Genomic DNA, 10,829 nt, shown 5'->3' with positions numbered 1-10,829 from the left:
TGTTGTGGAAAGAGCCTCATGGCATTTGCCATCGGGCCTGGGATGACTTCCCGTTCTATTCGCTTAATCCTATATTATCCCAAGTAAGCCAAATTTATTGAGCCTCAGTTTCCTCACTTACAAAATGGGAAAAAACAATAGTCACTCAGTTCTCACTGTTGTTGTGAAGACTTCAAATATGTCAAAGGGCTCCATGGACTAAAATACTGTAAATTATCTATGCAAATATTAACTCATATTAATTAGAAGGAAAATGCTGAGAACCAAAAGTTAGCAATTTTGGTTAAACTTATGTCTAAAAACAAATTTGACAGACAAAATGTGTAAGGAATAACAAGAAGATTTGTAATCATATTTAAGTGTTTATTTAATTCCACCGTGAATGGGAATGATTTTTAAAAATAAATTCTGATCTACACCTGTGCTGTGCTCTGAAATCCACTCATAAATTAGTTTTTAAAATGCACAGCATGTTTTCCCATAGAAACAATGCTATAAATGGTGGTTAAGTTCCCCAGCACACCCTGTTAAGGCTGCTTTACCCAAAAGTAACTGAAATGCCAAGTTTTTGCAGGTTAGTCTGGGACCCTAACCACTCCATACAGTGTCTCGATGCAGAGGTTTGGGGACCATTTGTGCTTCTACTGTTGTTCCTTGGAACATCAGAAGGAATTGTGGAGACTCAGACAGTGGCTGTGTTGTCTCCACGTCCCCAGGGCATGCTCAAAAGGAGCTATCCATGTTTGGGAATATCTGCCCACCTGCCTACCCCTCACCTAGCATACATCAGCACTAAGAGTTCACATCTCCTGTCTATTCAGTCTATATTTCCTGCTTGGGTTTTGGTGAATCCTTGAAAAAGGTAAGCCTTGTAGTGGAATGACATTCATTCCTGCTGCTCCTATAGCAACTATCTTTTTCCATAAGGAGATATGACCGTTTAAGAATGTTTCACTCTGCCATAGCTCCAAGAAACTTCAGATCATGTGGGGAAGGGCAAGAGGAAGTAATTAAAGGACTTGGATGGATATCTCCTTCCTCTCAAAAACTTTTTCCCCTGACACAGACCAAACAGACACATGAGTTAGTATTTTCAGTGGGAAGTTTGTAAATTAGAAGTCCCCATGTAATGTTCCTTCCCTGCAAATTATCGTGTTATTTTAATATAGGGAATATTTTTCCTTTTTATAAAAACAAGTGAAAAGCACACTTGTTAATCTCAGCTAATTCTGGCTCAATTATAAGGCACCATTTTGGTGGCTGTAGTAGTATAAAACGAAAAGAAAAATATCTTAAAAGATACAGTTCCATGATGAGGCAAACGAGCTTGTCTTACAAGACTGATATATATGAGTCTCATAGTTTCAAGTCAACAGATGTAGAAGAGAAGAAACTGTGAAAAATCTGTATGATTAGAAATAGCTGGGCCAATATTTTCAGCATGAATGATGTGATAGTGATAGCTGAATGATAGAAGCTTCCAATCTCCCATTGCTAGAGTGGTTACAGGGCTGCCTTCTGTGGTTGTGCAGTTAGTGCACTGAATAAAGCGGACTCATCTAAGTGCTAGTGATGCCCAAATCCTGTCAAGCACCCTAGTGCAGGGCTGAGCTGGGACAATGAGACCTCTTGATATTTACACTGAGGTGCTGTATGTGCTAGCTACTATCCTGCTTAGCTAAAGCCAAACACTGTATTTATCCGCCTGCCTGCAAGGAGGAAAAGAGTTGCAGCCAGGGGATGTACTAAGGGAATTAGTAAAACCATTAATCTCTGTTTATTCTACATTCAAGTTGATACTTTAAATTTTTATTAGGGAAGGAGGAGGGAAGTTAACATTTTTGAGTACCTGGGATGTGGCAGGCACTGTGCTACTCCATCAAAGGCTGCTGAATTGCTTTAACCAAAGTGGGCAAAGGCAGTGGAAAGAAATACAATCAGCTGATAATTACATTTTAAATTCCTAAATTGGCATATTACTTTCATAGCATTAGAATAGACTTTACCTCATTTATCACAATAGCTCTGTGAAAGAATTGATATTATCTACATTTGACATATGAGGTATAGAGAGGTAAGCAACTAATAAACATTTACTAGTGTAATTACTAATAGATTTGACCCAAGATTCCAGATCCTGAATCCTGAGCTCTTTCCAACATGCCATTAAAAGGTACATTTAAGTAAATTGGAATCTACAGGCTGAATCCTAGAGTGGAAAGTAATGTGTAAGGTTTGGGGTTGGTGGGAGAGAGGCTGCAACTGGAAAAACATTAGTCTTAAAAAATTTGTTTAAGTTAACATAAACAAAGATGAACTATAGCTTGGACTTAAAAACAATTTGAGTAAAATGGTCGGAAATGTTCTTAAATTCTAGGGAGAGAAAAAAGCTCTCTCAAAACTTTTTGTATATCAGGTGCCTCAAAAAAAGTCTTCTGAAGGCAAGGTGGAAAAAGCTGTAAAATGACCCAGATTCAGTCTCAAGGGGAAAAGAAGGGTCAGACATTAAAAGCAATATGTGCATTTAACAATTTAGACTAGATTTCCATATACAATAACAATATTGTTATTCCATAACAATATTTTTTATTATACTTTAAGTTCTAGGGTATATGTGCACAACGTGCAGGTTTGTTACATATGTATACATGTGCCATGTTGGTGTACTGCATCCATTAACTTGTCATTTATGTTAGGTATTTCTCCTAGTGCTATCCCTCCCCTATACCCCCACCCCATGACAGGCCCCGGTGTGTGATGTTCCCCACCCTGTGTCCAAGTGTCCTCATTGTTCAATTCCCACCTATGAGTGAGAACATGCATTCTTTGGTTTTTCTCTCCTTGTGATAGTTTGCTCAGAATGATCGTTTCCAGCTTCATCCACGTCCCTACAAAGCACATGAACTTGTCCTTTTTCATGGCTGCATAGTATTCCATGGTGGATATGTGCCACATTTTCTTAATCCAGTCTATCATTGATGGACATTTCGGTTAGTTCCAAGTCTTTGCTATTGTGAATAGTGCCACAATAAACATACGTGTGCATGTGTCTCTATAGCAGCATGATTTGTAATCCTTTGGGTATATACCCAATAAAGGGATGGCTGGGTCAAATGGTATTTCTAGTTCTAGATCCTTGAGGAATTGCTACACTGTCTTCCGCAATGGTTGAACTAGCTTACAGTCCCATGAACAGTGTAAAGTGTTCCTATTTCTCCACATCCTCTCCAGCACCTGTTGTTTCCTGACTTTTTAAATGATTGCCACTCTAACTGGTGTGAGATGGTATCTCATTGTGGTTTTGATTTGCATTTCTCTGATGGCCAGTGATGAGGAGCATGTTTCCATGTGTCTCTTGGCTGCATAAATGTCTTCTTTTGAGAAGCATTTGTTCATATCCTTCACCCACTTTTTGATAGGGTCGTTTGATTTTTTTTTTTTTTTTTTTGTAAATTTGTTTAAGTTCTTTGTAGATTCTGGATACTAGCCCTTTGCCAGATGGGTAGATTGCAAAAATTTTCTCCCATTCTGTAGGTTGCTTGTTCATTCTGATGGTAGTTTCTTTTTGCTGTGCAGAAGCTCTTTAGTTTAACTAGATCCCGTTTGTCTATTTTGGCTTTTGTTGCCATTGCTTTTGGTGTTTTAGTCATGAAGTCCTCGCCCATGCCTATGTCCTGAATGGTATTGCCTAGATTTTCTTCTAGGGTTTTTATGGTTTTAGGTCTAACATTTAAGTCTTTAATCCATCTTGAATTAATTTTTGTATAAGGTATAAGGAAGGGATCCAGTTCCAGCTTTCTACATATGGCTAGCCAGTTTTCCCAGCACCATTTATTAGATAGGGAATCCTTTCCCCATTGCTTGATTTTGTCAGGGTTTTCAAAGATCAGATGGTTGTAGATGTGTGGTGTTATTTCTGAGGCCTCTGCTCTCTTCCGTCGGTCTATATCTCTGTTTTGGTACCAGCACCACACTGTTTTGTTTACTGTAGGCTTGTAGTATAGTTTGAAGTCAGGTAGCATGATCCCTCCAGCTTTGTTCTTTTTGCTTAGGATTGTCTTGGCAATGCAGGCTCTTTTTTGGTTCCATATGAGCTTTAAAGTAGTTTTTTCCAATTCTGTGAAGAAAGTCATTGGTAGCTTGATGGAGATGGCACTGAATCTATAAATTACCTTGGGCAGTATGGCCATTTTCACGATATTGATTCTTCCTACCCATGATCATGGAATGTTCTTCCATTTGTTTGTGTCCTCTTTTATTTGGTTGAGCAGTGGCTTTTAGTTCTCCTTGAAGAGGTCCGTCACATCACATGTAAGCTAGATTCCTAGGTACTTTATTTTCTTTGAAGCAATTATGAATGGGAGTTCACTCATGATTTGGCTCTCTGTTTGTCTGCTAATGGTGTATAGGAATGCTTGTGGTTTTTGCACATTGATTTTGTATCCTGAGATTTTGCTGAAGTTGTTTATCAGCTTGAGGAGATTTTGGGCTGAGATGATGGGGTTTTCTAAATATACAATCATGTCATCTGCAAACAGGGACAATTTGACTTCCTCTTTTCCTAATTGAATACCCTTTGTTTCTTTCTCCTGCCTGATTGCCTTGGCCAGAACTTCCAACAGAATGTTGAATAGGAGTGGTGAGAGAGGGCATCCCTGTCTTGTGCCAGTTACCAGTTTTCAAAGGGAATGCTTCCAGTTTTTGCCCATTCAGTATGATATTGGCTGTGGGTCTGTCATAAATAGCTCTTATTATTTTGAGATACGTCCCATCAATATCTAGTTTATTGAGAGTTTTTAGCATGAAGGACTGTTGAATTTTTTCAAAGGCCTTTTCTGCATCTATTGAGATAATCATGTGGTTTTTGTCTTTGGTTCTGTTTATATGATGGATTACGTTTATTGATTTGCATATGTTGAACCAAACTTGCATCCCAGGGGTGAAGCCGACTTGATCGTGGTGGATAAGCTTTTTGATGTGCTGCTGGATTCAGTTTGCCAGTATTTTATTGAGGATTTTTGCATTGATGTTCATCAGGATATTGGTCTAAAATTCTCTTTTTTTGTTGTGTCTCTAATAGGCTTTGGTATCAGGAAGATGTTGGCCTCATAAAATGAGTTAGGGAGGATTCCCTCTTTTTCTGTTGATTGGAATAGTTTCAGAAGGAATGTTACCAGCTCCTCTTACTACCTCTGGTAGAATTCACCTCTGGTGAATACGTTTGGTCCTGGACTTTTTTTGGTTGGTAGGCTATTCATTATTGCCTCAATCTCAGAGCCTGTTATTGGCTGTTATTCAGGGATTCAACTTCTTCCTGGTTTAGTCTTGGGAGGGTGTATGTGTCCAGGAATTTATCCATTTCTTCTAGATTTGCTAGTTTATTTGCATAGAGGTGTTTATAGTATTCTCTGATGGTAGTTTGTATATATGTGCGATCAGTGGTGCTATCCCCTTAATCATTTTTTTATAGCATCTATTTGGTTCTTCTCTCTTTTCTTCTTCATTCGTCTTGCTAGCAGTCTACCAATTTTGTTGAGCTTTTCAAAAAAAAAAAAAAAAAAAAAAAACAGCTCCTGGATTCATTGATTTTTTGAAGGGTTTTTTTGTGTCTCTATCTCCTTCAGTTCTGCTCTGATCTTAGTTATCTCTTGCCTTCTGCTAGCTTTTGAATGTGTTTACTCTTCCTTCTCTAGTTCTTTTAACTGTGATGTTAGGGTGCTGATTTTAGATTTTTCCTGATTCTCTTGTGGGCATTTCGTGCTATGAATTTCCCTCTACACACTGCTTTAAATGTGTCCCAGAGATTCTGGTATGTTGTATCTTTGTTCTCATTGGTTTCAAGGAACATCTTTATTTTTGCCTTCATTTCGTTATTTACCCAGTAGTCATTCAGGAGCAGGTTGTTCAGTTTCCATGTGGTTGTGTGGTTTTGAATGAGTTTCTTAATCCTAAGTCCTAATTTGATTGCACTGTGGTCTGAGAGACAGTTTGCTATAATTTCTGTTCTTTTACATTTGCTGAGGAATGCTTTACTTCCAACTATGTGGTCAATTTTGGAATAAGTGCAATGTGGTGCTGAGAAGAATGTACATTCTGTTGATTTTGGGGGGAGAGTTCTGTAGATAGCTATTAGGTCTGCTTGGTGCAGAGCTGGGTTCAAGTCCTGGATATCCTCATTAACTTTCTGTCTTGTTGATCTCTCTAATGTTGACAGTGGGGTGTTAAAGTCTCCCATTATTATTGTGTGGGAGTCTGAGTCTCTGTGTAGGTCTCTAAGGACTTGCTTTATGAATCTGGGTGCTCCTGTATTGGGTGTGTATATATTTAGGATAGTTAGCTCTTCTTGTTGAATTGATCCCTTTACCATTATGTAATGGCCTTCTTTGTCTCTTTTGATCTTTGTTGGTTTAGAGTCCGTTTTATCAGAGACCAGGATTGCAACCCCTGCTTTTTTGTTTTGTTTTGTTTTCCATTTGCTTGGTAGATCTTCCTCCATCCCTTTATTTTGAGCCTATGTATGTCTCTGCATGTGAGATGGGTCTCCTGAATATAGCACACTGATGGGTCTTGACTGTTTATCCAATTTGACAGTCTGTGTCTTTTGATTTGGGCATTTAGCCCATTTACATTTAAGGTTAATATTGTTGTGTGCGAATTTGATCCTGTCATTATGATGTTAGCTGGTTATTTTGCTTGTTAGTTGATGCAGTTTCTTCCTAGCATCAATGGTCTTTACAATTGTCATGTTTTTGCAGTGGCTGGTACCAGTTGTTCCTTTCCATGTTTAGTGCTTCCTTCAGGAGCTCTTATAGGGCAGGTCTGGTGGTGACAAAATCTCTCAGCTTTTGCTTGTCTGTTAAGGATTTTATTTCTCCTTCACTTATGAAGGTTAGTTTGGCTGGATATGAAATTCTAGGTTGAAAATTCTTTTCTTTAAGAATGTTGAATATTGGCCCCCACTCCCTTCTGGCTTATAGAGTTTTTGCTGAGAGATCCACTGTTAGTCTGATGGGCTTCCCTTTGTGGGTAACCCGACCTTTCTCTCTGGCTACCCTTAACATTTTTTCCTTCATTTCAACCTTGGTGAATCTGACAATTATGTGTCTTGGAGTTGCTCTCCTCAAGGAGTATCTTTGTGGTGTTCTCTGTATTTCCTGAATTTGAATGTTGGCCTGCCTTGCTAGGTTGGGGAAATTCTGGATAATATCCTGAAGAGTGTTTTCCACCTTGGTTCTATTCTTCCCATCACTTTCAGGTACACCAATCAAACATAGATTTGGTCTTTTCACATAGTCCCATATTTCTTGGAGGCTTTGTTCATTTCTTTTTACTCTTTTTTCTCTAAACTTCTCTTCTTGCTTCATTTCATTCATTTGATCTTCAATCACCAATACCCTTTCTTCAACTTGACAAATGAACTACTGAAGTTTGTGCAAGCATCACATAGTTCTCGTGGCATGCTTTTCAGCTCCATCAGGTCATTTAATGTCTTCTCTACACTGTTTATTCTAGTTAGCCATTTGTCTAATCTTTTTTCAAGGTTGTTAACTTCTTTGCGGTGGGTTTGAACATTCTCCTTTGGCTCAGAGAAGTTTGTTATTACTGATCTTCTGAAGCCTACTTCTGTCAACTCGTCAAAGTCATTCTCCATCCAGCTTTGTTCAATTGCTGGTGAGGAGCTGCAATCCTTTGGAGGAGAAGAGACACTCTGATTTTTAAAATTTTCAGCTTTTCTGCTCTGGTTTCTCCCCATCTTCGTGGTTTTACCTACCTTTGGTCTTTGATTATGGTGACCTGTAGATGGGGTTTTGGTGTGGATGTCCTTTTTGTTGATGTTGATGCTATTCCTTTCTGTTTGTTAGTTTTCCTTCTAACAGTCAGGATCATCAGCTGCAGGTCTGTTGGAGTTTGCTGGAGGTCCACTCCGGACCCTATTTGCCTGAATATCACCAGTGGAGGTTGCAGAATGGCAAATATTGCAGAACAGCAAATGCTGCTACCTGAGCCTTCCTCTGGAAGCTTTGGCTCAGAGGGGCACCCAGCTGTATGGGGTGTCAGTCAGCCCCTACTGGGAGGTGTCTCCCAGTTAGGCTACTCAGGGATCAGGGACCCACTTGAGGAGGCAGTCTGTCCGTTCCAAGATCTCAAACTCCATGCTGGAAGAACCACTTCTCTCTTCAAAGCTGCCAGACAGGGACATGTAAGTCTGCAGAAGTTTCTGCTGTCTTTTACTCAACTACACCGTGCCCCAGAGATGGACTCTACAGAGGCAGGCAGGCCTCGTTGAGCTGTGGTGGGCTGTACCCAGTTTGAGCTTCCTGGCCGCTTTGTTTACCTAGTCAAGCCTCAGCAATGGCTGATGCCCCTCCTCCAGCCTCGCTGCTGCCTTGCAGTTAGATTTCAGATGGCTGTGCTAGGGGTGAGCAAGGCTCCGTGGGTGTGGGACCCACTGAGCCAGGCGCGGGATATAATCTCCTGGTGTGCCGTTTGCTAAGACTGTTGGAAAAGTGCAGTATTAGTGTGAGAGTGTCCCGATTTTCCAGGTACCATCTGTCACGGCTTCCCTTTGCTAGGAAAGGGAATTTCCTGACCCCTTGCACTTCCTGGGTGAGGCAATGCCCTGATCTGCTTCAGCTCACTCTCCATGGGCTGCACCCACTGTTCAACAAGTCCCAGTGAGATGAACCCGGTACCTCAGTTGGAAATGCAGAAATCACCCGTCTTCTGCATCACTCATGCTGGGAGCTGCAGACTGAAGCTGTCTACAAGATTAGGCCATCTTGGAACCCCTCAGTTCTCCATAACAATATTGACTTGACTTTGCTGATTGTAACATATTTGTTTTCGTGGACCAAAATACTTAAGATGGCTTCATGATTGTGAATAATAAAATACATGCCTAAACCATCACAAAATTATGGAAGACACCTCAGTAATACACAAAACTTTAGAAAACAGAAGCAATTTAGCATTTCAATGTGGTGTGTAAATTCAGCTCACCAAAGACAGGCTTAGTTAAAAACACAACAGTAGATTAACTGTGAGTTGAATGTTTCATCCTGATTTCTCAGAAACTTTGTTCAATTTCAACATGGCATTTCATCATAATGCTGACCACACTTTGTCACTAAGCATGTATTTAAATGATTATTTGATTAGTGCGCTGTGAGGGCAAGGAATGATTCTACATGCTTACAATCATACCTCCATGCACACTACCTGGCACAGTAGACACTCAATGTTTCTTGAATAAAAACAGCAAATAAACAAGCAGATGGATCACTTCAACTAAATAAGTTAAAATACAGGTATAAAACTTTCACAAATGCAGTATATCAATATTGTATTAGACACATTTTTTGAGTAACTGAAAGAAAACAAAGGAAAATGGAAGTTGAAATATTATTGAGATAAAAGTAGAACCTCTGCCAAACCAATGGCCATTCCCCTGACAAAGAGTCAACGAGTTGACTGTCAATCCAATTTTATTATTATAGGAACAATGAACCGTTTGAGAACTGTATTCTATTAAATAATTTTGCTTTGTTAAAATCCAAAGGCTTTTAATTGGGCCGATGTTAATCAGACCCAGCCTCTTTCTATCTATCCTTCCATCTATCTATCTTTTCATCCTTTCATCTATCCACCCTTTTATCCTTCTATTCATCCATCAACCCATCCATTCTTTCATTCATCCACTTTAACACCCAACCACCTTCAATTCATCGTCCTCCTGTCCATCCAGTCACCCAGCCATTCATCCTTCCTGCCCTTCTTCCATCCATTCACCCTATAATCCCTTTGTTCTTTCTGCCCAGCAAAAGTTACTTGCCTGTTGATAATCGAAAGATGTGAATAAATAACACTGGAAATCAAGCATGCACATAATTACGAAATTTCAGGCAAGTTGGAGAATGTACAACTACATCATTTACTATGGTCCTGGTACTCATGTAGTTAGTTTGTCATATTGTAGTTCCTATCTGAAAATAATCAGCTATAATTACCAAGACTAATTCAATAACGTTTCATCTACCCATTGCATTACTTTTATACATTATAGAAACTGCCATTTTAGTTTCTGAAAGTACATTAAATCCACCCTATCTGTCCTGATGAAAGTGTTTTATTATTAATCTTAGAGAAATTCTTCCCACTGCTGCAACATTTAAGAAACACATTTGTTTTCATTACTCAGCTTTGTGGACAGAAATAATTTTCCTTTTCTATAGTGCTTTACATTTTACAACATTCTTTTTATAGATCCATCATCCTTGATGCTCAATTAAAAGCCAAATTCAATATTTTGCATATGTTTCGCTGCAGTTCTCATTTCATCTCAGGTAAGCCAGCCGACCCCCTCTCCTCTCCTGGGACATGCCCCATTGCTGTGTTCATTAACTTTCCCCTGGTGTTTGTTTGGATATTCAGATGATGATGAAGTGGATGTTGTTCTCATTATTCCTGCCTCAGGTTGTGGTGGACCACCATCTGCAGCTGCCGTGTAAGTGATCATCTTGGCGCTGACCCACATGCCACCTTTGTAGTCATGTGTATTTTATCCGAGAGATGCCATCTGGTTTTCACGGAAGCCGGTGGAAAAGTGGGGGTCTATGTTTCACTGCAGAGATGCGTGTTCAGAGAAAAAAACTGAACATTTTCTGCTCCCATTAGGGACAGAGCATCAGCTGTTGTGTTCTTTGCATCAAATTTTCTCATAGCTTATACCTTCCTGGTTAGAGTTCTGTTTCATCAGGCATGATAAGAAGCTCTCCACACTCTATGGAGGAGGGCTGGGACGTGGGGTTGGCTAGGAGAAAGGGAGATGA

This window comes from Macaca thibetana, chromosome 4, assembly GCF_024542745.1.
Source record: "Macaca thibetana thibetana isolate TM-01 chromosome 4, ASM2454274v1, whole genome shotgun sequence".
Taxonomy (NCBI): Eukaryota; Metazoa; Chordata; class Mammalia; order Primates; family Cercopithecidae; genus Macaca; species Macaca thibetana.
Note: the sequence above shows the minus strand (reverse complement) of the source record.